The sequence below is a fragment of the Lepidochelys kempii genome, chromosome 1, assembly GCF_965140285.1.
Source record: "Lepidochelys kempii isolate rLepKem1 chromosome 1, rLepKem1.hap1, whole genome shotgun sequence".
Taxonomy (NCBI): domain Eukaryota; kingdom Metazoa; phylum Chordata; order Testudines; family Cheloniidae; genus Lepidochelys; species Lepidochelys kempii.
This window is the reverse complement of record NC_136380.1, coordinates 219,648,573-219,672,920: the sequence shown is the minus strand read 5'-3', so window position 1 is coordinate 219,672,920 and position 24,348 is coordinate 219,648,573. Positions and strand designations below refer to the sequence as shown.

The 24,348-nt window shown below is 46.9% G+C and overlaps 1 protein-coding gene across 6 annotated transcripts in view; it reads left to right on the top strand.

Annotated features, from left to right (window-relative positions):
• Positions 1 to 17,161: 17,161 nt before the first annotated feature.
• The window catches only part of TSPAN11 (tetraspanin 11), a 189,861-nt gene continuing 182,674 nt past the window's right edge, over positions 17,162 to 24,348 (top strand). For all 6 annotated transcript variants that reach the window (XM_073314474.1, XM_073314493.1, XM_078849111.1 and 3 more), the window contains exon 1: positions 17,162 to 17,287. The gene's annotated coding sequence lies outside the window, so the exon portion shown is untranslated. The remainder of the gene's footprint in view (positions 17,288 to 24,348) is intronic.

The following is a 24,348-nucleotide window of genomic DNA, read 5'->3' as shown; positions in this document are numbered from 1 at the left end:
TATGGAAATTGCATGGCGGGCCATGAATGCTCACGAAATTGGGGGTGGGGTGTAGGAGGGGTGAGGGCTCTGGCCAGGGGTGCGGGCTCTGGGGTGAGGCCAGAAATGAGGCGTTCAAGGTGTGGGAGGGGGCTCCAGGCTGGGGCAGAGGAGTGGGGTGGGGAAAGGCTCCGGCTGGAGGTGCGGGCTCTGGGGTGGGGCTGGAGATGAGGGGTATGGGGAATAGGAGGGTGCTCCAGGCTGAGACCGAGGGGTTCAGAGTCCGGGAGGGGACTCCAGGCTGAGGCAGGGGACTGGAGCATGGGAGGAGGTCAGGGGTGCAGGCTCCAGGCGCTTACCTCAAGCAGCTCCCAGAAGCAGTGGCATTCCCCCTCTCTGGCTCCTTTGCGGACGCAAGACCAGGTGGCTCTGCATGCTGCCCTATCCGTAGGTGCTGTCCCCACAGCTCCTATTGGCCGGGAACTGCGGCCAATGGGAGCTGCGGGATCGGTGCTTGGGGCGGGGGCAGTGTATGGCTGACCCTGGCTGCCCTATGCTTAGGAGCCGGAAGGGGGATATGCCGCTGGTTCCAGGAGCCGCGTGGAGCTGCAGCACATGCATGGAGAGCAATCCCCAGCTGGAGCGTGGGAATGGGGCAAGCCCCAAACCCCACTCCCCAGCAGGAGCTTGAGGGCCAAATTAAATCAGCTGGTGGGCTGGATGTGGTCTGCGGGCCATAGTTTGCCCACCGTTGCCCTAGATGCTATCATAATACAAACAATAAATGATAAACTAATAATTTTATTTTAGATCAAGGAACATATCTAAGCAAAAAAGAACAAAAGCAAAGTCTCCAGAAGACAGAGAGCACAGTGTGTAAGGGCTTGTCGACATTTAAAATGCTGCAGTGATGCAGCTGCACTGCTGTAGCGCTTTGGCGAAGACACTACTTATGCTGATAGAAGGGCTTCTCCCATCAGTGTAAGTAATTCACCACCCCAAGAGGTGGTAGCTAGGTCGATGGGAGAGTTGTCTACACCAAGGGTTAGGTCAGTTTAACTGCATCACTCAAGGCTGTGGATTTTTCACACCTCTGAGCATCACAGGAAGAAAGAACTCATGAATCATAGTAATGTGTTAAAAGGTGATGGTACTATAAGCGAAAGGTTGTGAAACTAATGTACTTACAATAGCATGAAATAATATTGTGTTCTGAAACTATAATAGATTGACTCTAAACAAAGAAATAATACTTTCAGTTAGAGCTACAGACTTCTAAATGAAGGCCCTAATGCAGCAAAGCATTTAGCACAGAGGTGGGCAAACTACAGCCCCCAGGCCACATCCGGCCCACGGAACTGTTCTGCCCGGCCCCTGAGCTCCTGGCCCGGGAGGCTTGCCCCCGGCCCCTCCCCTGCTGTTCCCTCTGCCCCGCAGCCTCAGCTCACTGCGTTGCCGGCGCAATGCTCTGGGCGGACAGGGCTGTGAGTTCCTGGGGCAGCGCAGTTGCAGAGCCGGGCCTGACCCGGTGCTCTGTGCTGTGCGGTGCATGGCTGGCTCCAGCTGGGCGGCGCAGCTGAGCGCCGCCAGCCACCGGTTCTCCAGGCAGCGCGGTAAGGGGGCAGGGAGTGGGGGAGGGGACTTGAATAAAGGCAGGGGAGTTCGGGGGGTGGTCAGGGGCCCGGGGTGTGGATAGAGGTCGGGGCGGTCAGAGGGCAGGGAACAGGGGGGTTGAATGGGAGCAGGGGTTCGGGGGCGGTGAGGGAGAAGCGGTGGTTGGATGAGGCAGGGATCCCAGGGGGGCAGTCAAGAAGGAGGGGGGGGTTGAATGGGACGGCAGGGGGCAGTTAGGGGTGGGGGATCCGGGGGCGCTAAGGGGACAGAGAGCAGGGGGGATGGATGGGGGAGGGGTCCTGGAGGGGCCATCAGGGAACAGGGGTTTGGATGGGGCAGGAGTCCTGGGGGGGCCATGGGGGGTGAGAAGCAAGGTGGGTCGGATAGGGGGCAGGGGCCGGGCCACGCCTGGCTGTTTGGGGAGGCACAGCCTCCCCTAACTGGCCCTCCATACAATTTCTGAAACCTGATGCGGCCCCGCGATGAGGCAGAGCGGCCCCGCACTGGTACCACAGGGGTTAACCCTTCCTTCCTAGCAGAGGAAGCCCCGCCCTGGAAGCTCTGCTGGGCATGCTCCAACTGGAAAACAGGTATAAAAGCCTGCAGAGCGGCTCAGTCTGGGCTGACCACTGGAGGCATCCTGCTAGCTCCTGAGGAGGGACACCCTGCATGCCTGGATCTGGAGGCCAGCCAAGCAAGGATGTCCAGATAGAGGATGTCACAGGAGGGGAAGAGACTGGAGGACCCCCTGAAGTGGAGAACCTGGTGTTTATGGTAGGAAGTGACCCATGGGCAAATGATGTTAGAGCTGCATAGATGCTCTGTGTGTTGCGGGCAGATCCCTGCCAAGCTGGTGGCAAAGGGAGCTTGCCACCACCTGGGTTGGGACCTGGTGGAGAGGGTGGGCCCAGGTCCCCCTACCACCCTCCCCTGCACACACACACTGTGGGAATCCTATGTACTCTGGCTGCTAGGCTGCACTACACTGCTTGTGAGGGGGATTGTATGAACTCTGGCCATTAGGCTGCACTGCTCCAGCATGGGGAGTGATTTATATGGCCCCTGGCTATTGGGCCACACTGCCCTGACACTTGGGGTAAGTAACCTAGACTCTAGCTGCTAGGCTGCACTACCCTGACCAAGGGGTGATTGTGGGGAAGGAAGCCATTAGGCCTGCAACCGGCTGACCAGAGAGAGACAGGCGAGTGAACTTGGAAGTGGTGAGGTTCCGACACCCAATCCCACCTCCGCTACAAAGGGGTGGTGTGGTACCAGGCCCGCCGCAAGCCAAAAAGTTTGCCTGCCCCTGATTTAGCATATACTTAACTACAATGGGATTTTAGCACACCTTTCAAGTTAAGTATGTATTTAAATTCTTTGTTGAACCAGGATGGCTTGTGGCCGATGTCTGTCTGTAATTCAAATCTTCCCTAACAAATGTAGAGTGTTTTTTTACATAACTGCACTCAAAAATAAAATCTAAAACTTTAGAGCCTACAAGTCCACTCAGTCTTATTTCTTATTCAGCCAATCACTAGGACAAACAAGTTTGTTTATACTTACGGGAGATAATGCTGCCCACTTCTTATTTACAATCTCACATGAAAGTGAGAATAGGCATTCGTATGGCCCTGTTGTAGCTGGCATTTGCAAGGTATTTATGTGCCAGATATGCTTAACATTCATATGCCCCTACTCTTGAGTGCAAGCTATCTGGATCTGCTGTTTAACATTCTCTCTAGTTACTGAAGGAATAGAAAGTATTTCAGGATTGCTGTAAGACAGAAATATATCATCCTGCTTCTTTTCAAATACAGAACTGGTATTCAGTAAATATTTCTCTATCGGAGGGAGAGGGGTTTGAACCAACACAGTACCATCCCTCCCTTCCACCCCACAGACACCCCTCTGTGTAAAGTCCACACATTTGGAGCTATATAGCTTCAGAAACCTGTGGCAGGCTGGGAGAGGGCAAATATGAGAAAAAGGTGCTGGCCACAGGAGCATTGCCTGGCAAACCCTCATGAAGAAGTAACGCTGCCACAGCTGACAAGGAGTGACTAGGGAGCCTCTGACCCTGCAAAGGAATTTCCCAGGCCTCTGAGTGAATGCCCTGGTCCTTTATAGAGGCTCATAGATGAGTCTGATTTCCTGATCATGGGATTTCACCCCCATCGTAGGCCCTGCTCCTATTTTAGAAGCTCTATAAATTGGAGCCCTCCTTCGCAGGCTTCCTGTGTGCCGCAGCTCCTTTGCGGGTTTTTGTTTCTTTCATGTAAGTCTCTGTCTCTCATCACAGCTCTTTCCCCCTTTTACTGCACTTCCCCGTCTTATGCTGTTTCTCTAGTGTCCAGCTTTCTCCTTGACCCAGCCCTTTTCCTTGAGCTTAATTATAACCACCATTAAGCTCTGCTGTTCCTTGTGGTGAAGTGATCGTAGACAGTAGGGCCCCAAAAGCCTGCTTCTTTCATCAGTCACTGAGAAGCCCTGCATTTTGCAAGACTGTTCACTTTGTCATTCCCACTAATGTCTTATCTAATGGATTCTCACCTCTGTGAAATCCTTCAGCCTCTTCCCTTGGTGTTGGTTCTGCTGTCTAGCCACTATTGTTAGGAACTTTTTCCTGCTGTCTAGCCTAAGCTTTTCCTTCCCCCAACATCAGACCATTGCTTCCTTGTACTACTACCCTCTGGGTCTGTGAATCCAAAAATAGCATTTGCTTATTTTCCTCAATATTGTCACACCTGCAAGCTCACATTCAAAGATCTGTTTACCTCTAGCTCTTTTCCAGACTCAATGATTTCATGATAGCCCTTCCCCAACTTGTATTTGTGCTGTTTATTTCCCTTCCCGAGGTAGAAAGGATGATCTAGTGAATGAGAGACTGGCCTGAGACTAGGGTGACTTGCATTCACCCCCTGGCTCAGTGAGAAGCTTCTTGTGTGACCTCAGGGAAGCCACTGACACCTCTGTGTCTCGATTCCCCATCTGTGTACCTCCTAACCTCAGAGGGCTGTTAAGTGGCTCTTGGAGACTCCAGTGATATGTGCTATATAGGTACATGATTTTATGACCAGAGCCACTTGTGCAAACCTCAGTGGCAGAAAGTCTAGTGGAAGGTGGGGCTGCAGTAGAGCAAGGTACCTGTAACCTCCCCTTCTCCTGGGATTGGCCAAGGCAACCCCAGAATGGATGGCGCTGACTGAGGGAGCGGCATGGCCATGAGACACATCCCTGAAAGCTTCTATATGTGGAGCTACTATGGAGTTTGCAGCAGAGACAAAAGCTTCCCTCCCCTGGATTATTGCAGTTCATTATACCTATGAATGAAAGTCAATTGCCCAATCCTGGAAAAGCTCCATTTAGTTGAGAATGCTGAAGCTTCCTATTCAACCTCCACGGGCATAACAGCCCAGTGCTTCACTTTATACGTTGACTCCACATGAAATACAGAATGAAAGCCAAGGTTTGGGTTCACCATTCAGGGCTCGCCACTTGATTGGCCAAAGGACCATGAGTGTCTATGGAAACTACGTTTCTGCTTATGCTCATGAGTATGGGGGAAAGAGCTTTCTTGGCAGCTGCCTCCCAACTGTGGAACTCTGTCTCACAGCACATCAGTGTGACCAGGTATCTCACTGTTTCACAACAGGTGGGGGAGAGACACTTAAGACACAGGATACTTGTGAGGCGCTCAGACAAATAGATTCCCACCCCCTCCACCCCATCCTTGGGAACAGTGGCCTTCAGTGGCCCAGGGAGGAGCCAAATGTACTCCCCTATACCAGAGGAGACTTATCAGTCCTCATTTATTAGCATTAAATCTCATTTTGTTTCATGGAGCCCCATGATCTGCTCTCTTCCAGGGCCTGATCCAAAGCCCACTCACGTCAGCAGGCTCCCATTAACTTCAGCGAGTTTTTGATTGGGCTCCTCAGCACTTTGCTTTCTGAATATTGTTATTCAATAAAACCCTGTAAGGGGACAAAACCCAGTGCTAATCCCATAGCAGCCTTTACTTTATCTAGTGAGTCTCATAGCAGCACAAGATCCACTTAGTGATGTATACTGTGTAAAATATCCATTGCAGCAGGCAGTCTTATGTTTAGATGGGTTTGTTTCTACTATAGGAATCTCCACATGTACTTATTCTTTCCTTTTCATAAAGTGAAGCCTGTTGAATGGCGCACTCTCATTTCTCTTAGTGCTGTAAAAGATGCCATATCTACAGTCCTACAAGCTAGAACCATCCATTAATTCACAGAACCGCTTGAACGCGGGCATGAGTGCATGCTTGCCTCCACCTTGACCTTGAGAGGCCACCTCCAGGCCCATTCCTCCTCTGGCTGCTCTGAAGAGAGACCAAAGACAAGGGTGTCCTTGTGATGGTGACTGTCATGTCAACGCTCTTTCCAAAATGAACAGCAACTTATTTTACATGGTCCACTAAACCGCCACCAATGTTTGGTTGCTTGCAAGTGAAAATGAATTCTAACCAGCAACCTAAAAGGTCCTGTATCTCATTACCAATTCCAGAAGTTGTTCAGTCCTCTTTCTTTTTCTCCTCTCCATTTTCTTATTACGCTTGTGAGGGTTGCTCAAAACACCTGAAGAAAAATAATGGGGACTATTTGTCTATCAGAGATACAGACTAGCAAGAGCAGCAGGGTTTGCAGGAGACTATCTCGATAGTTGGGGAGAAAATTGGAGAGGGGCAAGAGGAGGTTTGGTGGAAACAGATCTAGGCTCCAAATCTGGTGTGTAGGGGATCTTTGCTGTCATCTGATATTTTCACTGTCTGCTTATAATACAAAGCAGTCCTGCAGATCACTGCAAAGCTATTTGTGCAGTTGCCAAGATTTGGGAGAGGGGAAGAGTGTTCTAGGGACTATTCACTTAATAGGCTGACATTCTGGGAGCCCTTAGGTTCCCAGTGACCAGGGAGCTTATATGTGCATCCTAGCAAACTTTAGGTTATTTTTTTTTTAAATATAAATCTTAATTATTGGCGGAGGGGGGGATCAAAGCTGACCCCACCCATATGGAACCACTAAGTGATCTTATAAGAATACCTGAACACCAGTGGAAAAAGGCTTAGGGGTTGGATAAGAAATCTGAATGCTTATCTGAACCAAAGGATGTTTCCAACGGGCCCACCTCCTCCCCGCATCCATCCCTGACAACCTCTGTTCCATACTGCCTGTAGCTGTCGTCTTGATTCCCTGCCCCTTCTCCCAGTAATGCTGTCCCCCACTGATTCTCTGCATCTCCGCAAAAAGGCTTGCTCCCCATTAAATTCACTGATTTCCCCAGATCCTAGGAGGTGATGAAATATGGCCCTATCCTGTGCCACTCAACCTCGTGCATGCAGCTCAAGGGATGGGGATTTGAAGGCAGCTAGTCTGTACAGCAGGAAGTTCAGCATGGAAAAGCAGCTGAGGTAGGCAGAGGGAGTGCTCAGCACAGCAGCCTCTCGTGGCAGGACGACACTATTGCAACAACAATAACAGCAAAGCCTCAAGCTGCAGAGGCAAAGTTAGCAAGACTGGTTAGGACACAACATCTGGCATGGGTTTCCAAAACCTGGGACAGTCCTTGCCAGAACTGAGCTACTGGCAGCTTTTTGCTAATATAATTGCCTAAAATCTTCAGAAATAATGACTCAGGAAAAATGATTCAACAGCTGTTACCAACCCAACAATATGTACAATCTATTTCAATCTGTACCTGCACTTGCCTGTAATGTTACTTGGGCTGTTCCAACCCCTGTGGTCTGATTGTGAGAGCAGTTCAGTCTTCACCAATGATTGAGATGGCCATCAGCAGCACATTAGGGCTCGTCACAGAGACCTGAACCTACAAGATGTTGAGTGTGCTCAATTCCCATTGAATTCAGGGGAAGTTACGAGCCCACAACTTGTAAGAGGTGCTCTGGCTGGATCTGGCCCCACAGAAGGGAGGGAAAGTCTGGAGTATCAATTTAAAAGGTCTGATTTACAGTCCTGGGCTTCAATCCTTCACTTGTTGAAGACTGTGGTAGTATCACCATTCTCTTCAATGGGTGCAGGATTGGACACATGGAACTTTGAAATTCCACCTGACCTATATGAGGGGAGTGTCTTATTCAGTGGAATTCATCCTGCAGGGTAGATGGAATTTTAAGTCACAAAAGCTGCATCAGTGTTAGCACATGTACTAATGGTTGCAAATCGGTGCTTTAAGGTTCGGCTAACTGTCCAAATAGATGAGTGTTAAACAGGTACCTCACCAGTCAACTAAAAGGGAAATGGAAGGAATGCATGCATGGAAGCAAACTGTTCAAGAAAGGTAGAAAAGTTTCATTTGTCCTGCAGTGAGTGTTAGTGCTTAACAGTGGTATGAAGTTTAGGGGTATTTACTCCATCTGTAGTGATCTAGTGCTATACTTAGTGCCAACATTACCTGCCTGGACACATCACTTCTATTTTACAATCTTTACAATGATCCAGTAAAAGTCTGTTTTGATTTTAAGGTTTTACCACTTAGTTTTAAGGCATTCAGTAGTCATAGCCTAATGTGCCTGATAGCTCTTTTGTCACCATATGTTCCTGCACATTCACTGAGGTCAACTGGAGCAGGTAACTTAATCTCTTTTGAGCCTAAGTCCTTGGGAATTAGGAACTTTTGTATCGTGCCCAATGATTGCAGAATTCTCACTGTTTGGACTTTTATTTGCTGTTGCTTTAGACTGCTTAAAAAGTAAGCACTGACATGTGTTAAATATTTGATTGTAAAGCATCCTGCAGCTCTTCAGTAAGGTGAAGGAGATTGTGCAGTTGTACCTCGCTTTGTTGTAGCGGTCATTAAATGTGGTGATATATTATACATGTATAACTCCTTGGGTTGTTTTCTTTCTGCTGCTTTATGTTGGGTTTTTTCTTTTTAGATGAGGTAACTGTTCCTTTTTACAACTGCAAATAAAATTCTCTTTGAATGGCAGTTCTGATTGGTTTGGGGTTTTTTTGAATATCCTCCACCTAGAGGAAGCACTGCAGTTTAGTGGAGTGGAAAACAACATCTACGTTCTAATCCTGGCTGTTCTGCAGGCTTGCTGTGCCTTTGGGCAAATCACTGTGTGCCTCTGCTGCCTGACCTGTACAATGGGGATACTGATTCCCAACCTTGTAAAGCTCTGAGGACGTTAGATGAAAAGTACCATAGAAGTACGCAGTATTATTTTTAAAAAAAATTATTCATTAGATATACTACTACAGCACCCATGAAAATCATCTCGTGTATAACTGAGACTACACATTGGCCCATTATGTGAAATGCTATACACATTTATTTCCCTTTCCCAGGTGATTAGTTTGTGCAGAATTCATTTCAATACTTGCATCCACAACGTCAAAGATACAAAGAGATACTTAGAGACATTCCTTAAAGAGTATTTTGTCCTAGTTTTCTCTTAGGATAAGCTGTGCTTCCCTTGTGCACCTCTCCTCCTTCCCCTTTCTTAAAACAATAACTAATTTGTCTCCCTTCCCTTCCTCCATTTGCTGTAACCTCCCAAAGACCTGTGCTCTCATTTCAGACCTGCAAACTAGAGGTGCTGAGCCAGTGAGCTCATAGAAGCCCATGACTTGCAAACAGACTTTACATAAACTGAGTAATCAAGAGTGCTGACCCCTACAAAGGCCTTTGCCTCCAAATCAGCCCAGAAGGATAAAAGTGGGGAGTCGGACACCACAAAGTCCCTCTCCTTGATATCAGTCCAGTTAGCATGCTGGGACAATCCCACACTGAGAAAATCCTCAGCTGCTTGATTAAGGCAGCGTTAAGTCCCCTTTATACTGCTGGAGTGATGCAAAGAGGACTTAACCAAGCCTAAAAGATCTTGACCCATATACTGGCCCAAATCCTGTCCATTTACAGTCAAACTGGGACTGAACCACTTCTCACTGACATTGGTCTAATTCAAGAACCACTCCATTGAAATCCATGTACTTACACCAGTGTACGTAAGAGGAGACTTCCATGAGACTGCTCATGTGAAAAAGGCAAGCAGAATTTAGCTAAGAGTAATAACTGAAAGTTATGGGCTTTGGCTCAGCTCTTTAGCAATGAGGGAAGTATTGAAACCCTTGTTTCATTTTTCCAGTGACAGAGTAGAATTCTAATCAGATTCCTGAAACCCTGGGAATCTCTCTTTTACAAAATTAGCTTTTTACTAAAGTTAAAATGCTTGACATCTAATACAACAGAAGCACCAATAAAATACCCTGCTCTGCAAAAAAAAGTATATTCCTGTCACTTTAATTTGTAAAACTGGAGCAGAATAGAACAACTTGTGATGTCTCTTGAACAGATGGCTCTGGCAGGAGGATCTGGCAGTGAGGCGGATGGCATCCTTTTCTCCGGCTGAATAAATTGTTCCTTCCCCTTCTATGGTTCAGGTGGGCAGTCAAGTTGAGTTGACAGGCTGACGTCAATGCCAGGGCAGAGCATGGTTTTGAGAGGGAACACAGAATTTATTCCCACACTTGATTATTTTTAAAATGTAGATGATCCCAGAGACCGCATCCACAGTGATAATAAGGGAGCTTTGTACTTAGAGCCAGATTGTGCCTATATTAGGCCCAGGCCCACACTGGGAGCAATGTGGCGCTGCAGTACCCAAGGGGGGAGTCTAGGAGGTCCTGTGCCTCGAGGAGTAGCTTACTGCCTGCCAGAGCTTCCCACTGCACTGTCCCTTAGGAAGGCACAGTATGTGCCTCCATCTGTGGCCAGACAGAATGCAACCCAGTGAGGGTGTAAGGGTGGGGCCCTGTCTGTCTCTCACACTCCCCTTTCTAATGGCACTTCTAGCATGTGCATCAGTTTCTTTTAGGTACTTAGCCACAACAATCACCACAGCTTATTTCCTTCTTCCCCCAAGGCAGCCTGGAGAATTTTCTTTTATTGTTTCCCTTCTTAACCTTTTTTCTTCTCTCTCCTTCCTTTTCTCCCTTCTCCTACTTTCTATTATCACTCCATGGCTGTGGGAAAGGTAAACTGCGTCCCTTTATCCCCTGGGGTGCTAGCAGGGAGCAATCCCTGCACTCAGGAGAGCATAGGGGTTACCTTTGTACCTAGTCCCAGCATGGATCCTTGCACCTTCCACCCTCTAGTTCACCTGTATAATCCGGCTCTCTGTGTTTTAAAATGATTAGGAGTGATTGCAGAATCCCACTTTTAAGAATCTTCACTTCAAAAGAAAGGCCTGTTAAAATGCACCTTAACTTCCCAGACTGCAAAAGGACAAAAATACAAAAGATGAGGACAATCTTCTTTTTCACCTCACTAAGATTTTTTTTTCCCCCCTAAACCTTTCAAAAGCTCAGCCATATGGAAGTAATGTAGTCATCACACAGATTTTTTTTTCATCACCAGGTATTTCACTTGCTTCAGATCCACATTTACCTCCATCAGACACAAGCCTGGTGTTGTCTAGTTACTGCTTAGTACAAAATATTGTCATCACAAATGTGAAATCTTCAAACTAATGCTATAGCAAGCTTTATGCATGGTAAAGAAACTCTGCCTGGAAGCTAGCTTCCTTCACTTCTCTCTTAGTCTTTGCTGTGTTTCTCTTTTCAATATGGGGCTTAGATATGTAGGCTCTGATGATTCTTTCACCTTGGTATAAAATTGGAGTAACTCCTTTTGAGGTCAGTGGTGTAAAGCTAGGGTAAATGTGTGCCACATTCTCCTCACAGTATTCACAGCTATAAGGAAGCTGCATGGTTGTAACAAAGCTTTAAACCCTCCTCTTAAGCATGAAAGGGACAGGGTTGCAGATCCCAGCAGCAGTCCTTGATCTGCTGGGGGACCCGGACCCAGCCAGCCCTGCCAGTAAGAGAACTGGGCTGGCCATGGGAACAATAAGACCCAGACAGCCAGGAGATGTGCTGATTCGGTGTCCCTCATGTAACCCTAACTGCATCACAATGCAAGAGGGAAAGGGACTCTCTGGTAGTGAGTTTCATCTGGCTTGACTAGTTCAGTGTACCCCAATTTATTATTGTCATAAACTGTATCTGATATGTCATGTAAGGTGTCATTGGAAAACTAATAACACAATGATTATTAATATTCTTGTGTGATGTACACACAATAAACACCCCAGGGACCACACAAATAGGAAGGAAATGTGGAACTAAAATGTGTTTACCAGACCAGTCTGAAGAGTGGATAATCAGGTTTCTCTCAGACAAAAGACAAGCTGACACCTCCAGTCAGGCATCATCAGAATCAATTAGCAATGACATGTCAAGTCATTCATTTGCATTGCAGAGGGCAGGAAAAGAGCATTTTAGCAAACGCCATCAGGGGATGAAACCAGCATGGAACTTCCTTTACCATGAGACTGCAGGTCTCCTTTCTCATAGTCTGAATGAACTTTATTTTGAGGTGTTAGCTTCAGAAGAACCCATTTTAAAGGTTCACTGGACTATAAAAGAGGGGCAAGGACCCTCAGGTCATCTTTCACATAGGAAGACAAGGGGAACCAGCACTCTGTACTTCTGTGGAAGGTCCTGACTCCGAGACAGCCAGTGATGTTGGACAAACAGTGACTGATGAGAGAACCAACCCAGGGCTGTATTTGAATTGAAGTGATTGTTAACTCCAGTTAATGGGGCAAGATGCTGCGTACTGATTCTTTAAAGGTGCAAAAAACCTTCATATTCTTCTGAATGGTCCAGGAAAGGGCTAGACATTGCAGAGCATGTGGTTTGGGGAAAATATGGGACTGGGAATATGTTGGAGTCACTTGACTAGTAGTAACCAAGGCTGGTAGACACCAGAGTGTGGTTGGGGTGGAAAAAGCAGGGTCCTGGAATCAGAGTGCTGAACACGCAGACACTCTGTACATACTTGTCTGCTGCCTGTTTGTGTTCAGGCTGTGAGCTACAGCAGCATAGCATTTAAGGCTCCCAGGATTATACAGCAGGCAACAACACAACCCCTCACTGGCTTGGATTACATGCCAGAATGTGACACCTCATCAGCAGCTTTTGCTGATGGAACTCCACAGGAGCCCCAGTTGGATCTGAAATCTTGCCCTCTCTGGGTAGAATCCCCAGAGTGATTCCTCCCTGGGCCGCAAATTACATCACCTGCACCTGTGGGCAGGAGTCAGAGTAGCAGCCATGTTAGTCTGTGTTCTCAAAAAGAACAGGAGTACTTTTATTTGAGCATAAGCTTTCGTGAGCTACAGCGCACTTCATCGGATGCATGTGGCCCAAATCAGAGTGTGGCCCAAATCCTTTAAAATGCATGGCAAAGGAGGGAGCCTCCCTCTTCCAAAGGAAGTGAGACTTGGCAGGTCTAGAGTGGTGTAGGGCTAGTTCAGGGACTGGAGAGAATGACTTACTCTTCTCCCCTGGGAAAAGGAGGTAGGGAGAGCCACCGTAAGGTCTTGATGCCAGAATCTGAGGTAAATTGTGATGATGTATTATATTAAATTGGAGGGGGAATGATAGAGGGAGGAAAACCGGGCTGCAGAGATATACGCAGACAAGGGTAAAGGCCATTCTTTTGCATTGGAAAGTCAATAAATATATGGTGCCGAGGAACAGATAGCTTAGAGGAGGGATTTCACTCCAACACTCACCCCACGTAAATCACTGGCTTGAAGGCTACAAGCAACAGGTTTGATAACAGGCTCTCCAAGTGCTGACTCTAACTTCCATACATTCCTACATTTGGTTATTCCCAGCCTCCCTTCCCCATTTGCTGCCTTTGCTCTCACACCCTAGACTGTGAGGAGAGGGGTCTCTTTTGCTGGAGAATTTCTTCTCCTAGTTCTGCTGCCCCTGCAGTGACCTCTCAGGGTGTGTGCAGCGCAGCGGATGAGACACTGTTTAGGGCTTGCTCCTTCCCTGCTGCCCACTCGGCACAGCTTAGAACCACCGCAGCTGCTGCTACCCTGCAAGTGTAATAGCCTGGTGGGTCACTTATGGTGATTGAAGTGGCAGGCAAAAGGAGGCTGTATTTCCTCTCCCTCAGGGAACCTGGGTGAAACAGCAGAGCTACCTTCTCCTGCTCAGGCTTCAAAGCCCATTCAGCTCTTGTGGGTGCCCTTACAGAAGTTTTGTCCATGCACTTTCTTGAGCCAGGAGTGAGGAGGCTGCCTGCAAATGCAAGTGTCATTCCTGTCCTGCTCCCCACCTTGGGCAGCCCTGCAGGGAGGGGATGGAGCAGGCAACCTCTCTGAGAGCAGAGCGTTCTCTCCTCAGCTGACTCAGGCTGGGATGCAGGAGAGGGCATGGCATGCAACTGTGATGTCTTTTATTTTCTGTGTATTGCACCTTATATTTCTAAGCAACTCTCCCTGGGCCTGATTCTGTCTTGTGCTGCAGCCCCTTTATGCTGCTCCAGTGGCATAAAGAGGTTGTAAATTACCCCTAAGGAATAGCCCCTATGTAAGGGAGCTCCCCAACCCGTTTAGAGCTGCTTGAGTGGCCCTACACCTGCCCTCCTCCTGATGTAGAGGGGTGCATTGGGGGCAAGCAAAGGCCAGGAAGAGATGTTTGAAGTGGAGGGAGGGAGAGTGGCTGGAGCAATCTGCACTCTGGCTCTTCTCTACTTCCCCCAGCCCATAGGAGGCATAAGAAGTAGAGCATAATTTTGAGCAGTCATCAGGCTGCTCTACTTTATATTGGGTGGGGAGGGCGGGGTCATGAAAAGCCCTAGACTATGGATGGCAAAAGGTAGCTTAAAGCTTCCTTTATGTTCCCACAAATAGACATGCCTGCACAGAATGCAGGCACAGGGCAGTGCTACAGTAGTACAAATAAATAATAAAAATGACACAGAACAAGGGAACCCCTGCAGAGTTCAGAACCATTTTGTTCCCAGAGCTCAGTGCACTCAGTCCCCCCCTGCCCCTCCTCCCCCCCGCACACATGCTCTCTGTGATCTCCTATGGAGACTTGACTTTTGTTCTTTCTCATTTTGTCATCCCCTGAGGCTAGGATTCTGCCACCCTCACTCATGATGAGTAGTAGTACTGTACTCACTCATGCATGTAGTATCAAGTCTGACAAAGCTAGTAAGTCTCACCAGGACCCTGACAAATTTCTTAAGCCTCATCAGAGCCCCCAGGAAACCTTAGGAAGGTTATCCTAGCCCAACCTGCCAACCTAATATTCCTAGTTCAACATTTAATAATAATTCTAAATTTGACTGTAAAGTTCAGAAATTCAGCCCTGTGCCCTACTGTTTGGCTAAATGAATCCTGTAAACTTAATCTAAAGTGTCTTCTAGTTTCCATTTACTAGCTAGTATCTTGCAGAAACATGTTGGAAGTTGATAACTATGAAAAACACCTTTTTAAAAAACAAAAGCAAACCATCTAATTTATGGTTTCAGAGTAGCAGCCATGTTAGTCTGTATTTGCAAAAAGAAAAGGAGTACCTGTGGCTCCTTAGAGACTAACAAATTTATTTGAGCATAAGCTTTCGTGAGCTACAGCTCACTTAATCGGATGCATCTAATTTATAAGCAGTTTGATTGTTCAATTGTGGAAAAATTCTCCATCCTCCATTGATTATTAGAACATTCACATTTGATAGGGTTAAAAAAATTGAGAGAAATTATGCATCAAGGCCAAATCCATGCACTAGCTGATGTAGGTGAGGCAGAAATTTCCCCTGTGGGCAAGTTATTCCATAATTGTTTCTTGCATCTTCCTCTGAAGCATCTGATACTGGGCGAGGTGAATCAAGTATGGGAATTCTATGTTCCTATTAGCCTGTGATGAACTCCATGTCCACCAGGAGCATGTGTTGTGGGGGGAGAAGAAATGGGCATCGTATTCATGTGTTTTCCTATTTAAAACAAAGGCATTCACCCTCTAAACCAGGGGTGGGCAAACTTTTTGGCCCAAGGGCCACATCTGGGTATGGAAATTGTATGGCGAGCCATGAATGCTCATGAAATTGGGGGTTGGGGTGTGGGAGGCGGTGAGAGCTCTGGCTGGGGGTGCGGGCTCGGGGGTGGGGCTGGGGATGAGGCACTGGGGGTGCAGGGGGCTGGCTCAAGAGTGCAGGTTCCGGGCAGTGCTTACCTCAAGCAGCTCCTGGAAGCAGCAGCATGTTCCCTCTCTGGCTCCTATGCAGAGGCGTGGCCAGACAGCTCTGCGCTTTGCCCTGTCCACAGGTGCCACCCCCACAGCTCTCACTGGCCATGGTTCCTGGCCAATGGGAGCTGCGGGAGCCACACTTGGCTGCGGGTAGCATGTGGAGCCCCCTGGCTGCCCCTACTTGTAGGAGCTAGAGCGGGGACATGCCCTTGCTTCTGGGAGCCGTGTGGAGACACAGCACGCATGGAGCAGGGCCAACTCCTGACCCTGCTCCCCAGCGGGAGCTTGAGGGCCAGATTAAAACTTCTGAGGGCTGGATGCGGCCCCCGGGCCATAGTTTGCCCACCCCTGCTCTAAATAAAAAGATTCTCTCATAATGGGCATTAAGAAGGCAAGCAGAATAACTGGACAAACAATCTTATGTTAAGTGTGTTTTGTTGAGGGAAAACTATACTTTGTTCCTGCAATATGTACTGAGTAAGTAGATATGCAGTGTCCATCTTGAAGTGAGCGTGTGTGGGGGAGTGTTAGGGATCTTCTTCCCCAGGAAATGTTTGCAAAGCACCTGTTCTCTGGTTCCATATAGTCCACTGAAAAACCCAACATTCTGCTGTTTAGTGGTATTTCTATGAAACCCAGGGATAAATTATCTCTAGCAGGGGAGACCAAGCAGTATCCAGACAGAGGGTGAATGCCTTTATCAGAAGCAGAAAATCATCCCAGCCTTCACCTCCATTTGGTGGTGGAATAAAGGGCTCCCACAACACCTTAAACTACACATTTGGCACATTGCGAGTGGGGTATTTAAGTCCCAAACACAGGGTTTATTGTATTTAGTAGTAAGCCCATGAAACCCGATGTACCATATTTCCCTCATTCGCTGGTATACTGAGAATATGCCACATGGGATCTTCGGGATCTTCACAAGCCCTTTTCCCAACAGGAATTGGAGGCACTTAGGCCTGATTCCTCTCTCGCTTACACTACTGTAAATCAGGAGGAACTGGAAGAATTACCCTGGGGTTAGTTAGAAGAGAATGAGGGCTTTGTCCCAGATCTCACGGCTTTCCTCCTCTCCTGAACATTGTTCTGCTTCCTTCATCTGACCCCACATGAGGGCGACCAGCTGTCTCGATTTTATAGGGACAGTCCCAGTATTTGGGATTTTGCCTTATATGGGCACCTATCCCCCGGGGGGGGGGGTTCGGATTTTTCACACTTGCTGCCTGGTCCCCCTACCCCGGGTAGATCTGAGAGTGCATCTTTTAGCCCGGAGGCGCTGGGCCTGGTTCGCCCTTGTGCAGTCGGGTGACTGAGCAGACAAGGCGCGCGGGGTGTGTGTGTGGGGGGGGTGATGGAGAATCGGGCCCGTGCTGAAATATTAGAGGAGCGTCCCAGCTCTAAGGTGCTTTGCCTCTTTAAGACGCTCCTGCCCAGGCTGCATACACGTGGCCTCGGAGAGGAGGGGAAGGGGGCTCCCGGAACCATCGCATCCCTGCCCGGGGGGTGCCCGCGCCCTGCGCCCGCTGAGTGTGGCCAGCGCTCCCGGTGCTGTAGTTGTTGGGGTTGCAGGAGGTCCGCGCCGGGGTAAGTTGGGGGGCATGTAGCGGGGGGGGGCAGCAGCCGGGTTAACCCAAAGGTGGCAGGAGGAAAGTAGAGGGTGCTGTGCGGCCATCTTACCCAGCAGCGACTGAAGTTTCTTACCAGTTCATCGTGGGGGAGGGCGGAAAGGAAAGATTGAAAGGGGTGAATAAACCTGAAGGAAGGCAAGTGTGATGAGCAGCTCACGGCAAGGGCTGCTGAGACCGGCTGTGCGGTGTCCCCTCCTGCTTCAGCGACGCCCCCCCCCCCCCCGCTCTGCTCCACTCTCCCCGCTTCCCTGGGCTAGACTGAGTATCCTTGCTGTCCCCTCTGCCTGCCCGCCCCAGCACCCCAACCCCAACTTAAAGCAGAACTCTGCAGCCTTGAGTGAGCTCCCTGCTCTCCCATATTTTCTCTGCTCTGCAGCATTACAGGAGTCCCCCTTGCTCTCCCGTATCCCCTGTGTTCTGCTCCTTCAGACCAGTGCTGCAAATACAGCCTCTTCCCAGCTTTCCCCCCTCTTCACCGCCCCCTCTGCTCCCCAGCTCCAGCCTGCCTTTCAGGAAGTAAAAAGGTTCCCTTGGTTTTCCAGCTTCCCCCTGTGATCTGCTCCCAAACCCAGCTACCCTGGCTTGTCTTGGAGCATTATAAGCGTTCTCCACCTTTCATCTCTACTCCCCTCAGAATGCGCTTCAGCCTTATAACACTTCATCCTCTTGTATTTTTCTTCATACTTTGAATATTGTGCCAACAGTAAGTGAGATGTTAGTTGGCAGTTCTCATGTATACAGCTAACTGGTGATCTCACTTTCTATCTGTCTAATGTTCCTTTGGGGATACAGCTCCTGTTTCCATACAGTGCTAGTAACCTCCTGATGCTTTAGATATATATTTCCTAGGATAAAAGTCTAGAAGGAATCCTTAAATCTGACTGGCTTTGAAAAGCCAAAGGGTGTCGATATTCTGGCAGTACCTCAGCACCATTTGCTAGTGGCTGACTTCAAAAGACCATTAAAAACTGACATTCGTTGATGTCTTAGTAGAAACATTTTAAATATTACGGACCACAAGGCTCTGTTAGAAGTTAAAGGCTATGCGAGAAGCTAGCTTCTCCTCTCCGTCTGCAGGGTTTTACACGCTCAGCTTTCCGCATGTCCAGATAAAAGTATTAAGTCTTCTCATTTGCACTGATGTGACTCTACTAACTTCAGAGGAGTCACACACCTGGCATGAGCATTAGGCCCATACCCTTTTAAGGGGTAGGCTCTCATTTATCCTGATGTGAATCCACAGCAATTCTATTGGTACTATGCCTGTAGTGTTTGGAGGGGGGCTGGGAGAGAAAGAGGAGAGAATGTTTTGTTTCCCCCCTTCTTTCCCCACGCACATGCTTATAGGGTACCATGATGATACAGTATAAAAATATAAATTTAGACTAGATTTAGGTAGGGGTACATTGAGAGAGGAGCAAGTACTTCCCTTTAACGTCAGTGAGTGCTTCATCGGAAATTTATTTTTTAAAGGGACACTGCCAACATGTTCTTATAAATAGAATTTTTTTAAAAAAAATCTGTGTTCTTTTAAATAACTAATTTTAAGCTTCTGTTAAATAACCAGTTGTTGTTCAATTAAAAGAAATGTCCTTTATAAAAGTTTTTCTGTTTCCTTGTGGATGCAAGGGAGAAACCGACTCGGGTCCTGATCCTGCTAATGTATCTGTTCAGGTTAGTCTCTGCATGTGTGTAGAGAAAGTTGCAGGATTAGATTCTAAATAACTGGCCATTCAAGAGAACAGTGATTTTGACAATGCATGGAGTGCTGTCAAGTGAACAAATGGGGGGAGGCATGTTAAAATGCTGATTTTTGCTACCTTTTCAGTTAGAGCCATTTTATGTGTTGCTTGGAATTATAGAAGGTAGACAATGTTCAGGCTGAAATGTGACTTTCAAATTGATGGTGCCTCTTTGAATTAAGAAAATAAAGTAATTTTACCATAAAAGAAGGTTGGTTTCCTCTGCTAACTATTTTCCCCCACTCTGATATCCTATAAATTAAGCTTGTTGATGGCAGTTAAATGTTTCTGGTATTCTCAAATCTATAGCTCTAGGACAGACTACAGGTGTATTTGATGTCAACTTGATACTTGTGTGTTCCTGGCCAAAGCAATCAATTGGATGTCAGTGGCAGAACACTAATAAAATCCTGATAACATGATTCTTAGTTTTCCACTATACGTTGCAATGCAATTATCAGATGTTTCTCAATATTGGGAGAATTTGCATCAGCAGTGTTGCAGGAGCACAGGAATAACAAAAAGGGATGAGGGATAAGCACAGAGGGACCCTGTATACCACTCCTAAGGGTGGTGTGCAAGCAATGGGTGGCAGGTTCAGCCAGCTGTGCTTGCCTGCTTCCAGTGAGCTTCTGTTGCCTCAGGAAATTCCTTCCCCAGCCCATTTGCAGTGAAATCAGAATGATTTAAAATAAAATAACTGAGTGTAAAAAAGATATTGGCTGGTATGACTTGCTGTAAATGAATCTTGTTTTGTTAAGAACAGTAAATGCTGTTTCTGAGGCTCCATGGGTTAAAATTAGAGCTGTGTGTCCGGGCTGTCTGCAGTGAAAATGAGTGATTTATCAAAACCATTTTAAATATTAGCTGTCCCTCTGTGCCAATTTAAGATGAAATACCTCCCAAAAAGGCTGCATGGACCCCTCCATCTTACTTTAGCTCCTCCTTTCTGACTCAGCAAATTACTTAAACCCATGCTTCATTTTAAGCATGTGAATAGGCCCATTGAATTCATTGGGGCAAGTCACTTGCTTAAAGTTAAGCATGTGCTCAAGTATTTTGTTTCCTGAATTGGGGCCTTACAAGCCAATGCAGTTTTGGGGTGAATTTCACCCTTCTGGAACAAGGTATGATCTGACAGTGTGTTCAAACTTAAGATGCATATATCTCAGCTATTGTACAGAAACTTCTGGAGCGATAGGAAGGAAGTTGAAGGTACAGTACAAAACCCATGTCTCCAATGTGCTTTTAAAAAAAATCTTTTCTGTAACCCACAGGCTCTTCATTTTAGGGTTACATTTTCAAAAAGATGTATTCATCTGGCCTGTGGAAAAGGGGCAATTGTGTGTAAAATTTTTGACAGGTGGCATTTAGTAATAAACTATTGTATGCCCAATAGAGAGCTCAGTGGGCCTGCAAGTAAAATTTTAATTTTGTCATCATTGGTGTTCCAGCTGGATACTTTGATTTATGGAGTTATGCAAATGAAAAGTGGTGTCATTCTGTTTTCTGTTTACTGCTCCTTTAAACATAGAGGAGTGTCTCCTTTCTACCCTGTCCTTGTCAGTGCCTACTGCAAAGTCTGCTATAAAGCAGCTGCCATTTTGTATTTAATTTCAGATATACAGTGTTACAGAGTAAGTCTCTGTCTCTCTCCAGTTGATTTCATATTTGTTCTTTCTTTCTTTTATCGTTGTTTTCTTTAATCTGAAATAAAATGGATCTTGCTATAGAAATACATCTGTGCTTTGTTTGTGGGAATCCATAACTGGCACCCAGATTTAGTTGATCAGTTCATGGTAGAGCTGTGCAAAACATTTGCACTGAACCCATTCAAGGCAGGCATGGATTTGGGGTTTGCCGCACTTGTGAACCTCAGCCCATAAATTACATGAGGTTCCTTAAGGGGTTGATAGAAACGTCTCCCCATAAAGAGCCCTGCACCGTCCCACCCTTTGACTCCAGCCTTGCCTGTTTGTCTTGCACCATCATGGCTAGAAAGGGCAGCTGGGCTTGTGGAATAAAGTTGGAGAAGGAGGGAAAAGGCAACGAAAAACTGGGACACGCAAACCAAGTCCTCTCCCTCCATTCCTGTCTGTTCCTTTCTCCCCACACTCATCCACCTAAACCTGCCCTTTTCAAACAAGAAACTAAACTTGGAATGAGACTAGATGTAACCTGCAGTTCATCTTCCAGTAAGGAGACCCTATAGAGCTCTCCTGTCAATTCCCCTCAGTGCTGCAGCCGAGATGCGTGGGGAAGAGCCATTTCTGTTTGAAGTCCTGCTTGCTAGCACTTTACTTCAAAAGACAAACTGGTGCTTTCCAGCCCAGGCCCCCCACTAGACAATCTGTTGGGCTCTTAAGTGTAGTCTTATGTGGGAAGCTGAACTAGGAGCTGTATTAAGGCTCTGAATTGAGTTTCTTGATTGAAAAGGGCAAATTTAGGGGGCGGATGAGAAGGGGGAGGCAGCAAGGAAAGGCTTGTGTGAAAGATGAGTGGTAGTTTTAAAGTGCTTTTTTCCCTTTTCTACCTCTATTCCTAGAAGTCCAGCCCTCTCATGATGTGCTGGAGAGAGCTCTGGGGTGAGGAGGTAGGGAGGGAAGACTTGCAAGAGCCTCTTTCTAATACTCCACCATCAGAAGGAAGGGAAGATTGGGTGATCTCCCCACTTCCAGTGGAATCACCCCATTTCTGGACATGACTAGATTTTCCCTGCCAAAGGGGGCTTCACACTGATTCTGAAGAGCCAGTGTTTTGCCTATGAATGCATCGAATGTCAGGTAGTTGGTGTTTTTAAAAAAAGATGTCCCACTGGACCATGTTGCCTGGATTTCCCTTGCAACATGTGCTCTTGTTCTTCACGTATGCGATGGTGCTGTTTGGTGGTGGTAGCCATTTCCAGCAAAGTGCCCTGAATAGGCGGTTGTTTTGGGTTGTTTTCCAGGTGGTGTTGCCTCACTTCTCAGTTCTGCTTTTGAGACAGTGTTTGGGTGAAACTCGGGCTTCACTGACATCAGTGGAGTCAGGCTATCACCCTTTGTGTTTAAATGGGAAAAGAAATCGATTCCTCAGGCCCACATCTCTGCCCCAATACAGCACAGGCTAATAAGGGGACATTTTTGTGGGATCCTTTTTCAAGCATATTTGCAACTTATCTCTGCAGCTGCCTTTTCTGGCCCTTTTCAACTTGTTTTAAGCCCCATTGTTGTTCTTATATAACAGCTATATTTACTCCCAGGGGAATTCTGCGCCACTGCACAATGCAGAATTTTGCAGAAATTAATGTGCATGCAGAATTTCCTTTCCCCCACAGAAATGGGCTGCAGTGTTCCTGGCTGCTACTAGGGGCCACTGAATCTGGCAGAGCCCAGCTCACACACAGAAGACACCTCCCGGGAGAAGGGGAGGGAGCTAGAGGGTTCCTGTCAGCTGCAGTTCCCCGCATGCCCTGAGGGAAGGAGAGAGCAGCGCACAGGAAACTCTGTGCAAGCGTGGGACCGAGCATCAGGCTGTTTCTCTCTCTGGATCCCTGGGCTCAGGGAGGAGAGGGTCTGGGCTGGGGGGGGGGGCAGGGCATAGCTGAGTTCTGGCGGGGTGGGGATGCGGGTATCTGGGCAAGCGGGAGCCCCGCAGCTGGGCTCTGGGGCGGGAGGGGCCGCAGGTATCTGGGCCGAGGGGGTACCTGCAGCTCGGCTCTCGCAGGGAGGGGTTGTGGGTGTCTGGCCCCCCTGGCTGGAATTAGGGTGGGGGGAGAAGATGGGGGGGGGGCAGAGGAAACAGGAACTGGGTTGTCATGGTGGTTTCTTTAACTCTCTATTCCTGGGGGAATTTTAGTGTGTGTCTGTATTGTTACAGACATACTTGCTGAAAGGTATTTTCAAATAAATTATCAAAATAAATGAAACTGCCATTATTATGTAGTGTTATTTTGACAAATAAAATTTGCAGAATTTTAAATGTTTGGGTGCATAATTTTTATTTTTTTGTAGCAGAATACCCCCAGGAATATATATTGCAATAGCATCTAGAGGCCTTAGCAACGTCAGGGCCCATTTGTGCTCGGCACTGTATAAATAGAGTTATTGTCCCTGCATTAAGGTTCCTGGTTCAATTTCTTGAATGTCAGGGGCATAGTAGTTTAATAAAACAGAAAATGCTGGAAAATGGGTTAAAATGATATTATGAGAAACATACAAGAAAGGTCTCCATCCTATTTCCTTTCAAATGATATAAAATAATGGACCTAGGGATGGCGATTTGTATTTTTTGTGATGACGTCCCCATTATACACCATTGGGTGTTAGAGTTTTCCTGGTAATGTTACAGCCATGCACCATCAGTCAATCAGAACAAGGCTTTGGATAATGAAATGTACTCAGCCAGGCTCCACTTACCCTAACAGCAAGCAGAAGGGTATAAACAAAGGGAAAGCTTTGGTTGGTTACTGCTCTACAGGAATATGTGTTTGCTACATGAAAAATTACAATGTGATTAGGGAAAGATAGCTTTTCTTTTCAATCAGTGGAGAGATACTGACTAAACAAACTGCATTAAAAAGACAAGCTCTTTTTAAAGAGTTTGCAGTGGAGTCTCTTAATAAAAATTGGATTTGACTTTCTCCCTTTTGCCATGCCACCTATTTTGCCCCGTGGGGGAAGGAGTATAGTCTGCTGGTTAGCAGAGGTGTGGGATTTAGGACTCTCAGGTTCTTTTTCTCCCTCTGCCACTAAATCAGTGTTTGATTTTGGTCAAGCCACTTAACTACTTTGTGCCTCAGTTTGCCCATCTGTAAAATGAATTACAATACTTCACAAGTGTTCTTCAAAGCGTAATTAGTCAAGGTTTTTGAAAAGCTTAGAGAGCCACACATGAAAGACAAAACAGGTTAGAGTGTTTTGATATTTACTATTAGTGTTATACCAACCCAGACTGTTCTCTGTAATAATCCAGCAACCAGTTTCTATTATAAAGGGTGTAAACATTTTGTTTTTATTTCTTCTTGACATGAAGCACTTCATATTTGTTGCATTTATGATTCTTAATGGTTAGAGGTACGTAAAGTCTTAACTGGGATGTTTGCTTTTGGGGATTTATAAAACCTAACAGTCTATAAGGTAATTAAAAAACCAAAATTGCAAGTTTTACAGCAACTGTAAAGCATGCAGCTTCCTCAAACAGAATATGGTGCTCTCTATATGTAGTACTATAATGTCCTACCTTGAGTATTTGTTGGTTTAAGGGATCAGCTGGCAGAAAGCCGTATAAATAACTA